This window comes from Artibeus jamaicensis, unplaced genomic scaffold, assembly GCF_021234435.1.
Source record: "Artibeus jamaicensis isolate MK-2021 breed Jamaican fruit bat unplaced genomic scaffold, CSHL_Jam_final scaffold_474, whole genome shotgun sequence".
Lineage (NCBI taxonomy): Eukaryota > Metazoa > Chordata > Mammalia > Chiroptera > Phyllostomidae > Artibeus > Artibeus jamaicensis.
This window is the reverse complement of record NW_026522046.1, coordinates 14,282,982-14,299,911: the sequence shown is the minus strand read 5'-3', so window position 1 is coordinate 14,299,911 and position 16,930 is coordinate 14,282,982. Positions and strand designations below refer to the sequence as shown.

The window sequence follows — 16,930 nt, the reverse complement described above, 5'->3', positions numbered from 1 at the left end:
AAAAAGAAAAGCAGGTTGGGCTGTCCTGGAATCTTCCTGAGGCTACACTGCTTTGTCTACCTGGATTATCTGTTTTGTACTGATCTTAGCCTATCAATAACTGGTACTGTGGCTGGACCAAGCCTTGTGGTTATTATTATTTCAACACACCCTTCAGCAATAATCATCAGGAAACTTTGAAAAGTCTGAAAATTTTATTATTTGTGAGACTGTAAATAACACGGCACACCTGTGGCCATACCAAAAGATCTAGAGTGGAGAAAGAGAGAGTGTGCCTTTAGACCCATGGTTCTGCTTTTGTTGAGGTCAAGGGTAGAGGCCTCAGGTTTCATGAGATCACTTTTTACTGGTGAATTTAAAACATCAAAGGAGAATTTAAAGCAAGTGGTCCAAATGATTAATTATTGAATTCAATGAGAATTTCTAAAAAACAAACAAAACAAAAGAAAGCATCAGTGAGGGAGGTGGCCTGGCTCTTTATCTACAGAACGTATTTATTGTGGATAACTGTCTTTGAAGTGGATGGGTCTTTGTAATGGATGCCTTTGCAATCAAACTGAAATCAAGCGCTTGAATTATATAAAGAAAAAAAGACAAATATCAGGGCTTACACTACATTATCCACTGGTCATGATCCTGTTCATTGCTTCCACGTCTACCTCAATGACCCCTCTGTCATTAAGTTACTCACTGTAATCATTCATCTGATCCACGTCCTCCACGTACTCATCGTCCTCTGAGTCTTCATCATCTTCCTCATCTTAATCATCCTCCTCTGTGGTGCTATCATATTGCTCTGAGGCTATCTGGCCAAGAGACATGTTATCTTTTTCGCTGATCTTTGGAGCCAGGCCTGATGCTTCTCTTCCTGCTGATGCAGCTATTGCCACACAGGGTCAATCCAGATTAAATGACAATGTCTCAGTCACACAGGGCAAGAGTGAGGACAACTTGGTGGATAGGACCTCTAGATAGCTATTTGACCTTGGCCAAGTTATGTAATTTCTCTAAGCATCAGTTTTCTCCTCTCACCAGGAGAGAGCAGTCTGCAGTGGTATCTTAGACTATGGAGTATAAATGGAAGCAGGATGATAGCAAAGGCAAGTTGTTTGCAGCTTCCTGCAAGAATGCTGAGTATAAGCCCAGAGTTTAGGCATAAGGGGGCAGGCATATGCATACACATAGATTCAGAAAGCCTGGATTCTAGTCCAGGTTGCAGTATTTTAATTTACTGCCATCTTTATTGCATTACAAAAGCGAAATACCTCAGCCCCTGTCCTAAGAAGTTTGACAGTCCAGCTGTGACAAAGCCTCATAAAATGGACAAGAATATACTATTTTATATACATATTCAATTCAATGACTTAAATATGTAGTAAGAGTGGCTTGGTTGGATTTTGTAATAGACACATAGGTGAATAAAATAGGCTCATTTCATTAAGGAAAATGTAACATAATAGAGTGAAATTAATAATAAGTAAAGAGGGTTTTTTCTATGAAACAGGACGGAATGAAATGAGTGTCAAGTAGTACAAGTAGCATGGCAGGGAGTACAGAGAACAAAATGCTGAATGCTTACTGAAAGGGTATCAAGAAATAGTTTACAGAGCATGACCCTTTTCAGAGACTTGAAAGATGGGCAGAGAATGTGAGAACGCATTCCAGGCTGAGGACCACAATGAGTGAAGCCCTGGAAGCATGAGAGAGCACGTGTGAAAATGTGTCGAGCTGAGGTTTACACCTGGGAGGGGACAGAACCTGGGGAAAAAATAGAAAGACATTTTAACTATATCCCATTTTAGCTATAATTATTTGGCATTATTTGAGGTTTTTTTCAACATGCCTGTTTTTCTGATATTTTTCAAGTTAAAGGAAGTCGCATTGGAAGGGGAAAATGTATTTGAGAGTGCAATGAGAAAAATGGGATGGAATTTCCTACCATGTAATGTGTCAATTATAGGCACCGACAGTAAGACCAAATAGGTTAGGCATAAGCAAAGGCTTGCAAACAAGAATATCTCTATAAAGGAAGCAAGATCTGAGTTTCCCTTTAATGCCAGTTTAGAGATAACTAGATAGGGAGGAGAAAGAATCTAAAGAGAACTGGAATAATGTGTCATTTCAATCATGCAGCCTTTGCTGACCCAGTTCGCCTGGATGAAGTTGTGCAAACTATCCCAGAACATCTGCCACTGTGAGTACATGTCGCCTAGGTTAGGTTTTCAAAAGCATGAAATGAAGCATGCTACAATAAAATAGAGTGATTTTCAGTTTGGTCTTTAAAATTCCTCCTGAGCCATTTATAACTTCTCTCCAAAAGCTTAGAACAAATATAAGTTCATGGCATTTAAACTCACCTCTTTCCTTTCTTTTCCTCTCACATTTCAGTGTGAAAAGTGAATTTATGAATAGAAAATATGAGAATGTGTATTTTTAATGTTTTTATGGATATTATTATGGCATTGTTTATTTTTTATAAACACAAAGATGTACTTAATTAAAGAAAAATTAATAGTAATAAAAGAATTGAGTGGAAATATAAGGAACCAAATTAAAGTACTTCTTAAGTGACTGCTTAAAGGTCATACTGAAATACTAACTAAATGGCCAAAAAAATAGGTTCATTAAGTCTGTATCAAGTACTATTGGAAGGACATAGAGCATTTTTATTTTTGAGCAATAATCAAGTTGATAAATAAACTTTTACTGCATTAACAAACACTGTTATTTACATTTAACCTTGAAATAAATCTTCAATGTGTTCACAAAAATAAGAATTTATTAGTTTAATTATTTTAAGTAGCTATTTTTTGCTTTAATAATTGCATTTGTGAACCTGATTCCAATGTTTTTAGGCATTGGTGTGATTTATTTATTTCACGGGCAAGTGGGTCAGAATCTGCATATAGGCCTTACCATCTGCAAAAGTAAAAATTTGGATGGAAAAGAAAGTCGACCTAATTAAATGCACTTACATATCCCCAAAACAACTTGTGTTTACTACTGAAGTCTAGGTCTTCACCTGGACACCTAGAGACACAGTGAGTGTAGTTGTTCATTAGCAGAAAAACCCAGACTCAGATCCTGCTAATGAGCTAGTAGGAGAAAGGTTAGATGTTCTGAGGATTTTCCAAGTACACCTAGTCAGAATTGAGAGAACAAAACAGGGCTATAATTAGATGCAGAATATACATACTTCTCCCCTAACAGCTCCAATATGGGCATCCCATAAAATACATCTTCCTTCCTCAATGTCCCATTCTGCCAAGGATCTTTTACAAATGTCTGCACAAATCCAGTAGTATCACCTTCTATATTTCCCTATGTCTAAAGGTCATTCCCATGAATTACATCCAATCCTGGCTCTTGGGACCTCAGTAAGGTCTACAACCCATGTCAACCAGGTCTAATAAGAAAAACCAAGCCCTTCACAAATAGTTCTAAAGGGACCTTAAATAGAGGGGACAGTTACAAAGCTGTTGAAAGAGATACAAAACCATAAGGGGTGGTGAGATAATGCTTAGTTTAGCAATAACAGAAAGCAACCATCGTCTCTCCAACTTCAGGGATTTAAAAACAAAACACGATATAAAATTACTAGAACCTAGGAGCCAGCAACGCTCAGTGGAAACTGAGACCACAGCCCTGGCTGGTGGCTGAGTTGGTTGGGCATCATCCCACAAAGTGAAAAGCTGCTGATTCGATTCCTGGTCCAGGTACATGCCCAGGTTGCAGGTTTGGTGCCCTTTCAGGGTATGTGCAAAAGTCAAACAACTGATGTTTCTCTCTCAATATTTCTCACCCTCTCTTTCTCCCTCCCCTTCCCAATCTCTCAAATAAATAAATAAATAAATAAATAAATAAATAAATAAATAAAGGTTAAAGAAAGAAAAAGAGAATAAATAAATAAATAAATAAATAAATAAATAAATAAATAAAGGTTAAAGAAAGAAAAAGAGACCACAGAAGGAAGAACTAAATGGTAATCTGGTACCACAGGAAAAGGCAAAGACATTACCATAATTTTCTCCCAAGTCAGCATGCAAGAGGGGAGATGAAATTCTGGCCTCTTCACTTCTCTGCCTTCCAATTTCTTACAATTCCCTCTGTTGGCCAAAACAAATGGAAACCAGCAGGATCAACCGCTTGTGATACTGAGCAGACAAAGACTGCAAATGAATCTGAAACCAAACACTATATGACTGTCAACATAAGAAATATCTAAACCTGTAGAAAATTTTTTTGAGTTTATTTGAGTTAAACTGATGACACACACCAGGAAGCAAAATCCCAAATGCTCCAGAGAGTAAGAGTGTTGCAGCTTCTTTCACACATTTGAAATTAAGGAGGTGATGTAAGAAAGATTACATGGAGGTTGGGAAAAAACTGGTCCAGGACTGGATTACAGGATCATTAGATTGGATTATAGTGCAGTGAAGATGATGTGCTCTCTTGAGGATGCTTAATCTAGGTGTGATGTAACCCTTGAAATGTGGAAAAGTATCATCAGGATTCTCTCTCTCCTTAGGGAACCTAATGTTTTCGTTAAAAAAACAACAATAAAATAAAAACATAAACACCAGAATGGTGAGTTCTTTCCCTATTACAATCATAGAATGTTAAGTAGCTTCCTGTATTCCTCTATCTACGATGACCTCTGACCTCTTGAACAAGAACCAGGTTTCCTAGGACATCTACAACCTATCCACGAGGCTGAAGTATAGACAATGACTTTTAAGACATAGTAAGTCAGCAAAAGCATCTAGTGCTTTCAATGGATCTGTGAAATAACCAGAATCATGTGATTCTTCATGAATAAATTATCCTGTACTACTTCTTAAAAAACAAAGGACATTCTCCCCTTCTCTGACTCTCAGATTCCCTACCTTTCTTTCATCTCTGACTTGCTCTCTCATGTGATTATCATCCTCTGCCTGCAGTGACTGTATCCTTCTTAGAGATGGTGCACTTTTTTCCCTATACATGTAGATAAAACTGCACCAGTGTATTTATCAGTGGGTTTTCTGAACCCATGAAGCATCTGGGAATCTAATATCCCAGTTTGTGTATGTCATTTTTTTTCTTTTAAAGTTAGTGTTCAGTCTTTGTCAAAGAATTAATTCATAGGGTTTAAAGATTCAGTTCTGAAGTCATATAATGAGAAACAGCAGCCAACCACTGTTATCAGATTTCTCTCTCCACGGAAAATCAATTTCAACTCTTTTGATTACTTTATGTGGTATTTGTCTTTATACATATAAATATACTTGTACCATTACTTTTACTCTCCAACTTTTATTTTTAAATTTTCAAAGTCACAAAAGCATTGAAAGAAGAAAAACTTTTACTGAAATTTATCACTTCTTAACATTTTGCCTTGTTTGCTTGAGCCTTCTCTCTTTTGATTGAATAGGTATTTGAGTGTAAGTTGCACATATTCTGACACATAACCAAATACATAAGCGTGTGTCCTTTAAAATAAGGGCATTCTTTCCAAATGTCTCATGGTTTTTGATGACACTGTTTAAGGAGCTTAGGTGCTATAAATCTCCAACACAGAAATCAAACTGATTGCCTAGGGGAGCATATCGATCAATTGTTAGAAGATCTGTATTTCTTTACAGCCTACTGCCACATTTGACCTGGTGCGTTTGACCTGGATACCTTAGAATTTGAATATAGCTCCCTGCATTTCTCTACTTATAATATTCTCTTCCATTGAAAAAAAGGGGAAGGATCATCAAGGAACATGTATAAAGGACCCATGAACAAAGACAACCAGGGGTGGGGAGGATTGAGTTTGGGAGGTGGGGAGGGTAGAGCAGGGGAGAGTAATGGAGGGGAAAAAGGGGACAACTGTAAATAAACAACAATGAAGAATTTATATTAAAGAATAAGACATAAAAGCCTTGGCTGGCATAGCTCAGTGGATTAAGCACAGGCCTATGAATCAAAGGGCCACTTGCTTGATTCCCATTCAGGCACATAACTGGGTTGTGGGTCAGGTCCCTGGTGGAGGGGGCTTTGGAGAGGCAACCACACATTGATGTTTCTCTCCCTCTCTTTCTCCTTCCCTTCCCCCTCTCTAAAAATAAATAATTCTTTAAAAAATAGGACATAATGAAAAAAATTGACTATAGATCCCTGCATTTCTCTACTTATAATATTCTCTTTCATTGAAGTTATTAGCTCCATTTCCATTACTTTTCTTCAACCTTTGGTACCACATCTGCCTTTTACATCAAGTAATAACTTTGAACAGCTGATTACTTAAGAGGACCACAAATATACTTCCAACTGTATAGGAATTGCATAAAGCCTCATGCATCTACTGTAAGATGTTCTTTGGACCTTCTTGTAACATCCAGATTACCTTTATCCTAAGAGCAGAAGAAACTGAACATGATGGAAAGTATCAAATTCCATCTTTATAATCCCATCTTCCTCCATAGGCGTATCCATACGATCATTTATACATGTGTTTACATCCCAGGTTTCAGAGCCCCTCATGGGTGATTCAAGATGAGAAACAAACATACTAAAAAAATATCCCTTTCTTGCAGTAGTGAGAGTTGTCTTTGTACAATATGGAACACCTCTAAGGTATTAAAACATTCCACAAAGAAATCCAACATCTGCTATCATTGGGTAAGGGTGTAGGGAGGGGGCATATGAACTAACCTAGGAAGCCAGACCTGTTCCTTCCCAGACAGAGCCCAGGGGCCTCCTCAAGCCTCCTTCCTTTACATAGTCAGGAGTCACAGCAAGGGGAGGGGACATAAAGAATAATGATCCCAAGAGTATGAAATACATCGCTGCTGAAGGCTTAAAACACAGATTTATCTGGATATGGTCTAAGGCCAGAGAAGAGACCAAGAAGAACAAGAGGTGACATGTGCCCTGTTGGCTTATTTAGGAAAATCAGTTGAAAATGTAGGTCTCTGGTGTGAAGGCCCTTTTATTTGCTGCCAAGAGTGGGCAGCCAAAACAAGGGCAGGTCTTTAAGGCTGTTTTATGGGCAGGAAAATTAATCTTAGATTTTCATTTTTCTTTGGGGGATTTTAGTGACCTCTTCTTGTAGGATTTGCCTTTTTGGCCAGTGGAGATACAAATCATTTACACTGATGCTTGCCTGGAGTGTTTTTAAATGTCTATTTAAGTTTCTTTTTCTTTTTTTGTTTTTGAACATGGAAGGCTATTATTTGTCTCTCTAGTGAGAACCCCTGCTTACTTACAACATATAAAAAAGCAGTCATTAGCTCTTCCTCATAATGGTCTTTCTACTCCAAGAATTTTGTTCAAAGTTAGCTTAGTTGCTAAGTTGAGCCATGTTTCATGTTTCTGCCTCTCTTCTCATGGACTGTCAGAAAGATGAACCAGAGTATTTGAAACTTTCTGCACCAGAATGATGATTTTTAAACTTTTCTTTCATTAACAAGAGAAATGCCATCTTGTATTTAGCTGTTTTCTCTAAGAAAAATCCAAATTTCTGTCCTTTTTCCCAAGACTACTTCAGCATGCAATTTACAAAATATTTAATAATTCCTATAGGATCAGAAAATGTTTTCTAAAACACCTCCTAAAAGAAGTGATAAAACCCTGATTTATGTGAAAATATAACATCTCTATTTACTTACATCAGATGTAAAAAATTACTTAAACAGAGAACACGTGGAATCATCAAAAAGGGAAATATTAAATAGTGTTACACTGATGAATTCTAAATACTTAAAATGGACATGGAAGGGAAAAAACTTTAAAGGGGGCCTTCATATGCATTTTTTAAATAATCCTTACCCAAGTACATGTTTATTGATCTTATATAGAGAGGAAAGGAGGGAAAGAGAGAGGGAGAAAGAATGACAGAGACAGACAGACAGACAGACATTGATGTGAGAAAGAAACATTGACGAGGGATTTAACCCATGACCAAGGTATGTGCCCTCGGTGGTAACAGAACCTACAAGCTTTTTGAGCACAGGATGATACTCTAATCAATGGAGCCACCCAGCCAGGGTTCGCATACATTTTCTTTTTAACATAGTGAATTACTTTGAAGCTCTAGTAGGAAATTCTACAGCCATGTTTCTCAAAGTGTGCTACTTAGATCAAGAGTATCAAACTTTCCTGTACGTGTGTCTAACATGAACATTCTTGAACTCTTTTGATGATTCTCAACTACACCAACCTTCGAGAACTAGTATGAGGGAGAAAAATGTGAAATAATTATTAGAGAGAAAAGATTTTACAAACATTGTTCATCCACAATACCTATAAAAATGACCATTCATATCCATGTAGTCAGAGAAAAGTGCTGAAATATTACTGACCAATGGAATGCCACGGTGTCCAGCTGGGGCACCGTCGCTCGAGGGCTGACCATGCTGAAGGTGCGTGATGGCAACATGAAGCCCTGGTTATTCTACTTCCACATATGCTTTAGATGCCCCATACAACAAAGTCTTTTAATGTATTGTTAATACTGTTCCCAAAACAAAGAAACATTGGGCATAGAGGAACTTATCATTTTTCACATGAGGAACTAAGAGAGATGAATTCTATTTGCCCTGAAATCAGTCAGTTCACAGCTGGCATTTAACCTAATTGTGACTATGCTCAATCTGACTGAACACAAAAAATGTGTGTTTGAAAGTATTTTCTTTCTTTTGAAAACAACATTCTAAGTTACAAGAGTAATTTAAACTTATGTTTCTTTAGTTCCTTGACATTTTTATAGCGTTTCTAGTAGCACTTATTAATTATAACTACTTTGATGTGACATCACCTTTCATTTTCTGATATTTTTCTTTCCCACATGACCCTGTCTCTCTTGAAAAATAAAACTTTTACTTCGGTAAAGCCGCTTTAATATCTGGGATCAGTGGAAAGGGTCACGTCTCATTTATTAATGTGTTGGAGTCTTTGTCCCTTAGTCTTTTTTGATCTGAAGAAAAATAACTTCATTTTTTTTTCTACTAGCCCCAAATACTCTGAGGCATTGAACTTTTAGCCTCTCCACGCCCGGCAGCTGCCTTTTAAAAGAGCTAAACTCTTCTTAGGTTGGTCTGTCCAAGTAAAACAATTTGGCGTACATCCACAAGTTTTATGAGATCAATAGACTGGCCGAGGCAGGAGATGGCAGAACGGTACTACAAGCTGTCCAAGTCACAACTTTCTTTTAAATGGCTCAGCAGTCTTTATAGACACCAGTGAGACTGAACTAATCAATACCTCCCAGCTTCTGCCAATCACACCTTTGTGTGGGCAAATGGTAGTTGATTAGCTTAATCAAAGTCAAGGTTGGAATGGTCTACAGCCATGACTATAGAAATAGCCCAAGAGTTTAAAAAAAAATCAGTTATAAAACCATGTTTTAATGTATATATTCATTTAAAGGAGCAGGGAGATGAAAAAGGAGGAATCAAAGAAATAATAGCTTAAATGGAAGAAACTATCTTTTAAAATTGTTAACTTCTTGTTAATAAATGCAAAGCAAGGCTGTTTGCGGGGACACGTTTTGCCTGCCCTACATCACTGGGTCATGTTACTGTGCTTTTTTGGTAGAGAGAGTGGTGATAACCTGGGCTTGTACTTATGCTAAGTCACATCTAGTCCAAAATATATTGTCTACATAACAAGCAAAACTAAATTGTACTGTTTCCAAATGTAATCTTTGTTGTTAAAATTACAAGGCGAAACAAAGAAGTGACTCCGGGAGGAGTTGAGTTAGGGACTACTTCTGAGGGGAAGACAAAGGATTCTAACTGGGAGCTGGTGCACAGAAGCTGCAGGGGCGCTGAGGACATCATCTTCCCTGAAATGAGGGGTGGGTACGCAGTTGTTTATCTTTATAATAATTAAGCTATTCATTCATATTTTATGCTTTTAAATATATATATTATATTTTGCAATTTAAAAATGTTTAAATAAGACAACCATAGCTCTCATTTGCTAACGATGGCTCTAATCAATCTGGAATAGCAACAATACCAGAATTCCCAATACATTGTTAAAGCGTATATGTGTGTGTTTATTTCTTCAGTAAAAATGCACCTAAAGCAACATTTCTGGCATGTGGTTAAATCTAGAGGAGCCTGCTTTCAGCTAATAATTCATATCGAACATTTGGTTTGAATATCACTATGCAGTAAATCATTTCTTAGCTTTACATTCTTTTATAAAATGATCCCACGCTATATAATCAGCTCCTCTAGTCTGTCTTCTACAAGGTCCCTCAGCCAAATTGCCAAGGACATTTGGTGTTTTCTCACCGAGCATGAAGCAATACTGCTAGAGTGTCCACAGGGGCTCCCCAGGCTAGGCTAACACGGAACCCAAACTAAAGTACAGGGGGCATAACCAACCTACACCTGACCACAGATGGAGACAGGTTTTTTGAAGCCAAAAGTAGTACTCACATCTTATTACAACCTAAAATAAATCCTATTTGAATGTTCAGATAATTCATTTAATTTTAGGCTTTAATATTTGCTAATAATCAACATTCATAACCTCGATTTAATAGAATTAGAAGAACTCTTAATATTCTTAAACTTGAGCCTAGACACTGCCAGGAAAATCCTAGCCCACCAAATTACACCAAATAAGAAATACAAAGAGATGTAAGCAGAAGAGAAAAAATGAACGTGCAGTAAACCGTGCTAACCTCCTAATTGCAGTGGGGGGTTACTGCAGGAAACAGATGAAGACATGCTGTGTTGGCGGCACTAAACTCAGTAACTCATGGGGCCGGACTCAATGCAGTGACACGTTAGTGCTTAGTTACTACTCACCATCCTAAGGACATCTACTAACTGTCCAACTCTGCCCCTGTTCCCAGGTCACCTCCAGGCTTCCCACAGCCTCTTCAGTCAAATCTGTCCACATCCTACTCTCTCTTATCTGGTCAACTTCTCTCAATTTATTCCATTTCTATGTCCAACATTTAGTGTTTAGTGTTCTCTCCTTCAGAGCTACTTCTGGATTAAAAATTAAGACCCTTCTGGATCCTTGATTCAGTTCACCCAAGGAAATACCGAATATGTGGGGATTTGGGGTAGGGAACGTGCCCTGGACAGAGGAATAGATGGTTATTTCGCTACGGAGACACTGGCTGCTCTGAGCTTGTGGATGGGTGGCTTGGCACAGAGAGACCAGAACTGCCTGGAGTCCACACACTCAAGGAGTAGCCACAGGAGTTTCAAACTAACTTAGTATTTGAAAAAAAAACCCTTAGAGAAAAATTCTGTTTCCCCCAAATAAGAGCACAGTGAACTGTTGTGAACAGTTTGCTTAGATGACAAAATATTCGTCTGAACTGTCAATGGAGAGATAAATTGCAGAAAAGCATCTCGGTGGTGTAAGATTGGGAACCACTGTTCCAAGGAATAAGAATTTAAGCTATTTGTATTCTGAACAGAATCTAACGTATACAAGAACTCAATAAATATTAAACAACTACCTTTCAGATGTGACACTGTAGTGAGCAGCTGATACTGAAAGTGATTAACAAGGTAGCCTAAAATAAATCTTGATCCCATGCCATTAGAGAAAGCTCCCACAAGGAGACTCCATATAATGTCAACTGAAACACTGTAAGCTCCTGTTATACACCTTACAAAACTGAAGTAGCTATTACTTTAATGGTGGGAATAAAGTTTGTTTATGTACAATGTATTCATTTATTGCTGTTCAGGACTGGTTGTTTTATTCCAGTAAGTAGGGTACCTTTGTTTTTGTTCTCAAGGCTTAATGAGATGTTTCATAAAAACACACACTGAACAGGTGTGTTCCTAACAGGCTGTCTGTAAAATGGGTGCTTGGATGATCTGCATTTACCTGGCAGCCTTGCCATGCCCTTGACCTGAGTAATGAGGGGAAAATTCCTAAAGTTCTCTGATGAGACTAATATTATGGATCTGGAGATCAAATGCTATAAACATTTCACACATGTGAAAACATTTTGTAAACTGTAAGAACAAATTTTTATAAAGGGCCTTCCTCCAAAATGGCATTGTTTTGGTACTATATGGAACTGTTTTTCCTTGTGAACTTCTATTATAGTACTAGATATACTATGATTCTGGTGAGGGTCAAGAGATAATTATCAGCATGATTTGTCACTAAAACAGTATGTGTCAATTATATCAGAGTCAAACACATTTAAATTTCTTGAATATAACTTGGAATCCCTACTTGTAATTAGGAAGAATAAATGCTTGTTAAATTAGACATGTAAAAGTTAAATATGGCAAAGAATACATAGGTATAGAAAAAAGCCATTTAGGTAACAAAAAAACCCTCTTGTATATAAATGCATTTATGATGATTTTAACGATAAATAATAGATGAAATGTGCAAAGACAAAAATTAACATTAAAGCTAATTGTCCTTGAAATGTTTGAACCAAATGAAGACACAATATTAAATATTTGTATTACAAGTTTACTTTGATTGCTCCAGACTGAGTGGTATGCAGCGAGAGATTCATACGAATTTTTTAGCCTTCTTCCTATTTATTCCTCAGGCTCACTGTCTCCTCCTAAACTTTTTCTAAAAATGCCCCAGTCTTTTATTTCACTGAGGGAAACAACAAAACAACAACATAACTGTCAGAGAATTAAAGGGTCAGCTACCTGCTTTATTTGAACAGTCCTGTGCTTCAGATGTGATGCTTTTCTAAAGCACTAAAGTTGCTGAAATCCACATTGCCTTTGAAGATAAAATAAAATACAACAGTTGCAAAGAGTTTGGAAACTGACAATTTTTGTGTTAGCTGCTCTAGGGATAAGGCAGAAAATTGACTTTTGTAATGAAGTGTTACTCATGCCTTCAAACACAGGATTAGTTGTACTGCCTCCTGAGGTTAAGATACGGATGCCACTCTCTCCTTCAAACCTCATGCACGTCTAAAAATGGTGCTGGCTTTCAGAATTCAATCTTTATAGCGTGCACGTATTCCTGGTGCATTTGTTTATTGGTCAGGGAATGTTACAATGTACCTGACGCCACAAATATGTAATTCCATTCATTTAGTCACTGATTCAGAAATAATTTACTTGTGCCCATAAACCACCAGACACTGAGTTAGGAATCACAAAGACTAGATTAGAATGTACCTTTAATGTATTTATAACCCAGGGTTCTATGAGTGATGGTGTAACAATTATTAAAGTGGAATGTAATACATACAATAGTAGAGGTGGACACAGGGCGCTGCAGAAAAGAAAGGAGATACCAAATGTCCCACACATATACAAAGTAAAAAAATAATTACCATGAAAGCCATATATACACCAAAACACTCATGTAAATGTCTGTAACCATATGCAGAAATTAAACAACATACTCTTGAACGAGCAATGGGTACAAAAAATATAAGGAGAAATTAGAATATATCTTGAGGTAAATAAAAATGAAAATACAACATACTGAAACTCATGGGATGCTGCAAAAATGATGGTAATAGGAAAGTTGCACAATGGGATACTAGCAGTAGAAAGAAAGAAGGACCTCCTGCCCTTCAGGACAGCATGGTTGGAACTAGAAAGCATTATGCTGAGTGAAATAAGCCAGGTGGTGAAAGACAAATACCATATGATCTCACCTATAAGTGGAGCTTAATCAACAAAACAAACAAGTGAGCAAAATTAAAAAAGAGAGAGAGATGTGCAAATAACAAACAGAGTGACCAGAGGGGTGGGGGAGGGGGATAATGGGGGGAAATGGGGAAGGGGCAAGTCAAGGAACACGTATGTAAAAGACCTATGAACAAGGAAAACGGGGGAGGATTTAATGTGAGAGAGGGGAGTGGGCAGGGCATGAGAGAGCAATGAAGAAAAAATATGGTTAACTGTAATTGAACAACAGTAAAAAATTTTTAAAAGATAATTTATAGTAGTACACACCAACATTAAAACAGAAGAAAGATCTTAAATATTCTAACTTTACACCTCCAGAAACTAAACAAAAGAACAACCTAGCCCCACATTAGCAGAAGGAAGGAAATAATAAACTAGAACAGAAATATAGTAAGGAATAGAAAACCAATAGAAAAATTTAATGAAACTAAGAGTTGATTTTATGAAAAGATACACATTTAATTAGACTGACTAAGATAACTTATAAGATGTCTGAGATAACTATTTTGGAACACCAGAGTTCACTGAAGGTTGAGAACTTCCGGTAGGAAGGCTTAAATGGTAAATGGGGTTGAGTTATTTTCAGCTGTCTGTAGGCTGGCAGTACCAATCACCCGTCTCCAGTCCGACGGCTGGCCATTGTGCACACGTGCCTATAGCAACTGGCACACAGCTTGTAAGGCAATTAGGACTCTGTCCTCCAAACACCAGGTGTCAGTGCTCTGAGCACCGGTTGCTGCTTCTGATTGCAGAGATGCCGCTTATGAAAATGGTGGCCGTAGTTGTTGCGCCTCTCCCCACTGTTACAAACTCCTATCTCTCCTGCTGACGTGACTTACAGGGTATTTTAAGAGTTGTAACCACTTCTCCCTTACATTTTTCTGTTTTTAGTTTTTAAAGTCAGACTTTAGAGGCTAGTACATTTAAAAATAACTGCATGTGTAGAAAAAATTAGAAAGTGCCTGTACATGCCAAAGAAAAGGCTCAGCAAAGACTGAGAAGACCTTCCATTTACACTTCATGCTGATCCTGGGCACACTGACAGCCCGGATAAGGAACAACAAAGTGGACAAAACACAATAACAAAAGAATTAACTCCCGGTAAGGGGGAGCATTAGTCAAAGTGCTGACTTCCAAAGTAATCACATGACTACATTCAGAAGTTCCTTTTTCAACTATAAACCACAAAGTCTACAAAGAAGCAAAAGGTGTGGCTCATTCAAAGAAAAAAATAAAATTGACACAAATGGTTCCTGAAAAAAAGATCTGATGGCAGATATAACATACAACAACTTTAAAACAACAGACTTAAAGATGCTCAAAGAACTAGAATGTGTGTAGGAAGTAAAGAAAATTATGTTAAAAAATGGAAACATTATCAGATACAAAACCTTTTTAAAAAAGAAAGAAAGAAAACAAATTCTGGAGAGCATTATGCTAAATGACATAAGCCAGGCGGTGAAAGACAAATACATATGATCTCACCTATAGGTGGAGCCTAATAAACAAAACAAACAAACAAGCAAACTAGAACCAGAAACATGGAAATAAAGAACAAACTGACAGTGACCAGAGGGGAGACTGAAGGGGATAATGGGGGGAAAGAGGAAGGGTTTTCAGGAACATCTACAAAAGGACACATGGACAAAACCAAAAGGAGGTGGGATCAAGTGTGGAAAGTGGGGGTGGCTGGGATGGGGGTGGGTAGAGGGGAGGACATAGAGACAACTGTACTTGAAAAACAATAAAAAATGTGGGAAAAAGGAATAAAGTACTGAAACATGCTTTAAAGAGTTGAGTAACAGATTTCAAAACATTTCTTAATTTCTAGGCCATTATTCTCAAATAATTTTTCAACATTAACACACTCAAGGGATAGTATCTACTTCCAACAGTAAGGTGGCTCATAATAACAGTGATTTGAGGATATGAAGATGAGTGAGGAGTAAACAAAGACAAAAATCCTTCTTACGGTGTATAACTATAGAGGAAGCACTGACATCCGTGATTACGTAAATCAGGGGTTCACAGGTACACTAAGAGGAACGAGGAAGGCTTTCATCAGGCATTCTGCTCCAGTTCTTCGTAAACAACCACAAGTAAACTTCCTAACACTTCAAACACACATTCCAAATGGAGCTAAATTATAAAAGTAAGATTTACATAACCTTTGATTAAAAAAACAACAACTCTACTGAAGAAAACACCCTTTTTTTCTCAGAGAAAAATGCCTATAATACTATATTTCCCTTGTGTGAGAAAAACTGGAACTTTTTAGAAGTGAACTCTCTAGTACTAAGCTCTTCCATGCTGTTGCCTTCCATGATTCTGCAGGGAATACCAGGAGCAGGATGAAATAAATTGGCTTCGGGACATTACATTAAAAATCGGTGGAGAAGATCAGAGATAACCAAACCCCCTTCAGGCTCCAGGGCCAGCGATACTTGAGTTTAATAAAAAAGTCTTTAAGAATATAGCCAGCAGAAGAGGATGTGGCCATGAATGATGTATAGAGAAAAGACAAAGCACCCAACACACACACACGCAATTTTAAGCACAGTCATTACTACCGGGCACAAGCAACAGTTGTTCTACCAAGTTATGGCAAGAAAAGAAAAGAAAATGCAGTATGCAGGTAAAGCATGCTTACTTGGGGCCCTTCAAAATTGTTTCGAATTCTGACTCAGCAATGATTTCTTGTGATAATTTGAGAAGGTTGTTCTGAGACATTTAATACTTTCAACTCTAAAAGAAGACGAACAGTACATGCCTCATAGGGTGTTATAAAACAAAATAACGAAATAAGGCACATAAGAGGCTTTTCATAATGCCTGACATGAAGTATGCGTTCAGTAAATATTATGAGTGAAGTATGCCAAATTCAGAGGTGGTCCCAGAGATTCCCTCTTTTCATGTACTCCCTCATACAATCATTGCGTTCATGGCAAGAACCAGTGAATGCGATGGGGCATCTCTTCTACATTTAAGATGCCTATCAATTGACAATAAGTTAATCAAATAAGAGATTATCCTCAGTGGGCCAGGTTTAATCATGTGACTCAGTTAAAATTAAAAAGATTCTCCTGGCCCTGGCTGTTGTGGCTCAGTGGATTGAGTGCCGGCCTGCAAACCAAAGGGTCACTGGTTCGATTCCCAGTCAGGGCACGTGCCTGGATTGTGGGCCAGGTTATCTGGTGCAGGGCATGAGAAAGGCAACCACACACTGATGTTTCCCTCCCTCTTTCTCCCTCCTTTCCCTTCTGTCCAAAAATAAATAAATATTTTTTAAA

The 16,930-nt window shown here is 37.6% G+C and overlaps 1 pseudogene; it reads right to left on the bottom strand.

Moving 5' to 3' along the window:
- Positions 1-612: 612 nt before the first annotated feature.
- LOC119055446 (anaphase-promoting complex subunit 15-like) lies at positions 613-8,407 on the bottom strand (annotated as a pseudogene).
- Positions 8,408-16,930: the final 8,523 nt, after the last annotated feature.